Here is a 6375-nt window from a genome sequence, read left to right as displayed (position 1 = left end):
CACATGCACGCGTAATTTATTACAAAGACCAAAAATAACACAACACTTCTAAATTTGCCTATACATTACCCACCCACCGCGGTGGCTTAATGGCTATGGTGTTGTGTTGCTAAACATAAGGTCCGGGATCAGATCCCGGCAGCGGCGGCCGCATTTCGATAGGGGCGAAATGCGAAACGCCCGTGTCCCGTGCTTTAGGGGCAAGTTAAAGATCCCCTGGCGGTCTAAATTTATCCGGTGTCCCCCACTACGGCGTGCATCATAATCAAATCGTGGTTTTGGCGCGTAAAACCCCAGAATTCACTTCAAACTACACATTACCCATAAGACACCTCTGATTTCATAAAAACATTTCTTAGAAGTGTCTTGCTTGATTTACCTAGGACACCGAGTAAATGAATTGCAAACCTCGTGTGATGCTTGAAAATAAAGAATCGATGAGGGTTCGGTGATTTTTGCAACGCTCCTAATTGAGCCATGAACGTGGAATTTTGCCACACATTACTTAAAATTTCTCCTATTTCCGCCGAAATTCAAGTTGGTGTCTTGTGCAATTGTTTTATTACTCGGCGAAACACTGCGTAAAACGGCTGTATGATACTACAGATCGCTTGAGTAAGTAACGTCGTATAAAGACTGTAATTAAGCCACACCGAATATAGATTTATCGTTCGTCACCCACATCACGCTAAGAACTTCAACAAAGTATAAGCAGCGTGCCTTGCAAATTTCGCCAAGGAGACCAGGCTAAAGCAACTAAATTCCTCGTACGTATAAGGCATAGAAAGAGGGCCAGATAAATATTCGGTGATTATCTTCAAAGCACATATTCAGCCTACGCACTTAAAATGTTCAGTGCGCGTCACCCATAAATTGCTCCGTATTTTCTATAAATACGATATCTCAGCTGTATTGATTCAACTAGGCAAGCAGGGAAACCATGTAAAGGTTTCGTATAACGCCTCTAAATGGGCTGAAAACGACTGCGTAGCAATTTTTATTGATATTCTTATTAGAAAACATAATTCACCATGTCCTTCCTTATAAATCTTCAGTTTACACACGTTTGCTCAAAATATAAACTTCGTGAGTGATTTTTTTGTTATTTTTTTAATAAACCGTGAAGCCAGGCTTACATCTTTTTCAGGGTTACTAGTCGCATAATCAGATTCGCTGTAATACCCTCTTCTACCGTATTCCTAATGCACATTTAAGGAACCCTTGAATGATGAAATTAACCCGTGGCCCCTAACACGGCATCCATCATAGCCAGCAAAAAGCTTTTATTCTATTTAAACAGTAAGTGAACACAAAATTATTTTTGAATTCATTTTTACTTTCAATACTGCTGATTTCAATTAAGGCACAGCAGGTTTTCATACAATCATATCAAACGCGAAAAGATGTATCAGAAAGGGGAACATATACTGAACTAAACACCACTGAATAAAAATGCAAGAAAGACACTCAATGGTTCTTGAGTGCCAAAAAAAGTTTAAACCAATGAACATTGGTTGCATATTTAAAAACGGTACATTTTTACGCGAATGCAGTGTCACTGTACGCTTGCGTTACAGAAAGCTGGTGGGCATGAATGCAATAATATAAAAAGACAAAGGCTTAATTGTTTCACAGAGGGGGCAATACAATATCAAATTATGCCCAATTAAAAAAAACGTAAAAATGAAGAACACTTAATGTTTGTTAACGGTCAAATGTTTCTACTGGCAAACATAGGAGACATATTTAAAGACGGTACATTTTTACGCGCATCCAATTTGGCACTGTGCACTTGAATATACAGGAGGCAGTGCTTTGTCGCACAAATATGCCCCGCAACTCCTCATTTCCCAAGTTACCAAAAAGACAAAATGAAACAAGACGCGAGCGAGAAGAACTGTACAAAAAGAAAAAAAAATATTGCGGCGTATTTCTGGTACACCAGTGTTTCCAATGTACGAATCCCATTTTAGATTTGCTGCAATTATGACCCCCGGGAATTTGTATTCTCAAAGTTTAGCTTAGCCTGTGCTAATAGAGTTTGACATAGTGTTAAGGGGTGCATTCAAAGGTCGTCATACGTGCTACTTTGCCAGTAAAGGATGCGGTAATCGGTGAAAAGTTCATTATTATAGCAGTGTCAGTTGTAATGTCATAAAAAAATGGGGGAAACACAGCTCGAGACCGGTGCCGGCGGTACAATGGACGTGACAGGAGCTATTTTTGACCTCTTTTGAAGATTAGAAGACCTGGCTGCTGGGCGAGTTGGTACATATCCGCGAACACTGTTTAACTGCGCGAACAAACCGACCACAGAGATAGCAAGGAACAAGGACGCGCGCAGACTTGCAACTAATGTTTATTCCTCAAAGGCCCCCTATAAATGCATCCCCGACATACGCCACTGCGCGTGTATGACAATAAAAAAATGGAAGAACTTGATTATGCAAAACGAAACCTACCTACGCTCGTCAATAAACTGCATCTCACTGTTGTTCAGACAAAACTGAGGTGTCGCTGACACAGTCTTGTCCCTGCTTTCTTATATTGTACGCCTCCAGTAGCTCTCTCGCTCGGCTATCTCGGCTGCGACACAAAATCGTCACTTTTTTCATCATCGGCTTACACGGACATGCCAAGCAGTGGACAGGAAGGTGATCACTCGCTTTATTCTTAATTGACAATTCATGCTCACGCAAGCGTACACTCAAGCGTACACGCAAGCGCACACTTTGACCTACGTAGAGTTTGCAGCATGATAGATGTATCTGATGCACTACTCCGACACTGCGATCTATGTGGAAATTGGTGTGCTTTGTTCCACACCCTTGGAACCTATCTGTACTTCCTCCTATAGACGAGCATATTCCAGCGAGCTTGCGGGGAACCGAGAACGCAACCTCAACTCCATATCGTTTCACAATTCTTCTGAAGTTGTCGGAAGTCTGAAAAAACAACTGTCCGCAGGTGGGGAACGAACTCACGTCTTCGCATTACGCGTGTGATGCTCTCGCCATTGAGCTACCGCGGAGCCGTTTTCCCATCCACTTACTGAGGTATTTATGTTTTACAACTAGAACTCACCCTGGGAGTGTTAGCGAGCGCCACCACTCACAAACCTAGGGGCGGATGCGGAACATCCTTTCTGCCGCAGGCGTCACGAGCACGTGATCTTTTTGGGTGATGGCAACTGGACAATAAACCCACATATGCTACCTGAAGGCATCAATTTTGCCGGATTCGAGCCCTCGTTATGTAATGAACGAGAAGAAAGGAAACCGAGAGGTCCGATTTTTATTAATCATATCATAAGAAGCCAACAAACATTGATACCAAGTACACATTGGGGAAATAACTTGTACTTACTAATTCTATAAAGAAAATTATAAATTAACAGAAATTAAAGTGGATGAAAAAAACACCGCATATCCACGGGGTGAATGATGATGAGTGGGCGAAGCTCCGGAGGGAATCATCGGTAAACCGTGAATCTTCCGTGTAATTCGCCCAGTCTCGCCGCACTAAATCGAACGATTGACTGCCACCAATGACACGCGCCATATGTGACGTCATTCCTATTTTATAACAGCGCCCTTCATTATAATTGCACCATCTCTCGCTTAAGGGGACGCTAGCACAAACGCGTTAGAAACGTGCAGTACTCTCTAGTAAGGGGGAGAGGCCACGGCGTCTTACGCAGCCGTTTACACATGCCGGAACGTGCACCGCGTTTGCCGACGCCATCACATGACTGCTGAGAGAGTATAACCCCCGTATTCATAAACGCTCCTCGAATTGAACTTGACTTGCCACCGCCTTCAACGCGTTTCGAACGCGCTGCCCAAGGCGGTGGCAAGTCAAGTTCAAGTCGAGGAGCGTTTATGAATACGGGGGGTATACTCTCTTAGCAGTCATGTGATGGCGTCGGCAAACGCGGTGCACGTTCCGGCATGTGTAAATGGCTGCGTAAGACGCTGTGGCCGCTCCCCCTTACTAGAGAGTACTGCACGTTTCTAACGCGTTTGTGCTAGCGTCCCCTTAAGCGGGAGATCCGATTATTCCCTCCGGAGCTTCGCCCACTCATGATCATTCACCCCATGGATATGCTGTGATTTTTTTCATAAAAGTAGACGTGGCTACCTACTACGACGACGACTACTACTACTACTATATACTACAGAGGAGGGACAGACCCACACCCTAAGGAGCTTCGCCCCTAAAACAACTGCCCGCAGGTGGGGAACGAACCCACGTCTTCGCCTTACGCGTGCGATGCTCTCACCATTGAGCTACCGCGGAGCCGTTTTCCCATCCACTTTCTGAGGTATTTATGTTTTTCAACTAGAACTCACCCTGGGAGTGTTAGCCAGCGCCACCCCTCACAAACCTAGGGGCGGATGTGGAACATCCTTTCTGCCACAGGCGTCAACACATATGCCTACAACACCCACTTAGACACCAACTTTTCCGTCGAAGAGGTGCGCCGAGCTCTCCACGAACTCAATGGCCGTTCCGCCCCTGGCCCCGATGGCATCCCCAACAAGCTCCTACGTAACTTGCATGACCCCTCCGTCACTTACCTCACCGATACCATCAACGAAATATGGAAGAAGGGCGAGCTACCCAACGCCTGGAAACTCGCCCACGCGATCGTTATTCCCAAACCGGGAAAAGCGCCTACCTTACTTAGATCACCTCCGGCCCACCTCGCTCACGCCGTGCGTGGGCAAGGTGGCGGAGCACGTCGTCCTCAACAGGGTCGGTGGCTATCTCGAAGGCCATGACTGCTTCCCGCACCACATGATCGGCTTCCGACCCGGGCTATCTACTCAAGTGACCATGTTACTCTTAAAACATCAGATTCTCAACGGAGGGAACACTCAGGATGACCACGACTGCGTCCCGCACCACATGATCGGCTTTCAACCCGGGCATGATGCAATTTTACTCCCAAGATGCAATTTTACTCTTAAAACATCAGATTCTCAACGGAAGGAACACTCAGGATATGCGTGCCATACTCGGCCTCGATTTAGAAAAGGCATTCGATACGATCACCCACTCGTCCATCCTGAAGGCGATCGCAGACCTCGGGCTCGGGCGTCGGTTCTACGACTTTGTCCGCTCCTTCCTCACCCGGCGCAGGGCCGTCCTCCGCGCAGGAGACCTAGTGTCGGAAGAAGTCGAGCTCGTACAGCGGGGAACCCCTCAGGGGTCCGTCCTCTCGCCGACGCTCTTCAACCTAGTGATGATCGGGCTGTCCGAACGACTCCCGAAGATCGACGGGCTAAACCACACCATCTATGCGGACGACATAGTCATCTGGTGCTCTGCGGGGTCGGAACGCTTCATCGAATCCGCCCTGCAGGAAGTCATCGAAGCTGTCGAGTCCTACCTCGAACACACCGGTCTCAAGTGCTCTCCCACCAAGTCGGAGATGTTGCTATACTTGACCAAACGTCGTGACGCCAAGCCCAAGTGGTGGAAACCTCCGGCCGAACACAACATCACACTCCACATAAGAGACGGTCGTACAGTTTCCAGGTCGACTCCATCAGGGTCCTGGGTATGATCATCGAGTCCCGCGGAACCAACACCCTAACGGTTCAGAAACTCATGACTAAGACTGACAATGCCATACGACTCGTACGTAGAGTGGCTAATTAACCGGCACCACGGCCTGAAAGAAGACAACCTACTGCGTCTTGTACACGCATTTGTTCTCAGCCACTTTACGTATGTCGCCACCATACACAACTGGCTACGCGCGGAGCGTGACAAACTCAACGCACTTATTCGAAAGGTTGTGAAACGAGCCCTTGGTCTCCCTATCACCACTTCCACGAATAAACTCGTGGAGCTCGGCGTGCATAACACGCTAGAAGAGATTGTCGAGGCTCAGGAGTGAACCCAGATGATCCGACTCACGACCACCAAGTCGGGCCGCCACATTCTGCGCGAGCTCGGCTTTGTCTCATCGATGACCAGGGATCCCCCAGATTTGACGCCGGTCCCCCGCGAGATCTGAGACCTCATCACGATCGCTCCCATTCCGCGAAATATGCATCCCGACCTGAACAGAGGTAGGCGCCTCGCGGGAGCGACCGCCCTTCTCAGGCGCATAGACATGAAAACGAACGATGTCTCGTTCGTGGACGCCGCTGCCTATCGCAACAACCGAGCCTTCGGCGTGGTCGCGGTCTCATCCTCGCAGTGGATCCTCAACTCCGCCACGATCTTCACTCACGAGCCCGACGTAGCGGAGCAAGTAGCCATAGCCCTGGCTGTGCTCGACAGCAAACGTCCACTCATCTACAGCGACTCCAGACTGGCCATCAAAGCCTTCGAACGCGGCGTCGTCTCGGACCAGGCGTT

Source organism: Dermacentor silvarum, chromosome 8 (genome assembly GCF_013339745.2).
Source record: "Dermacentor silvarum isolate Dsil-2018 chromosome 8, BIME_Dsil_1.4, whole genome shotgun sequence".
In the NCBI taxonomy this organism is placed as follows: domain Eukaryota; kingdom Metazoa; phylum Arthropoda; class Arachnida; order Ixodida; family Ixodidae; genus Dermacentor; species Dermacentor silvarum.
The sequence above is the reverse complement of the archived record's forward strand: the minus strand, read 5'-3'. Positions refer to the sequence as shown.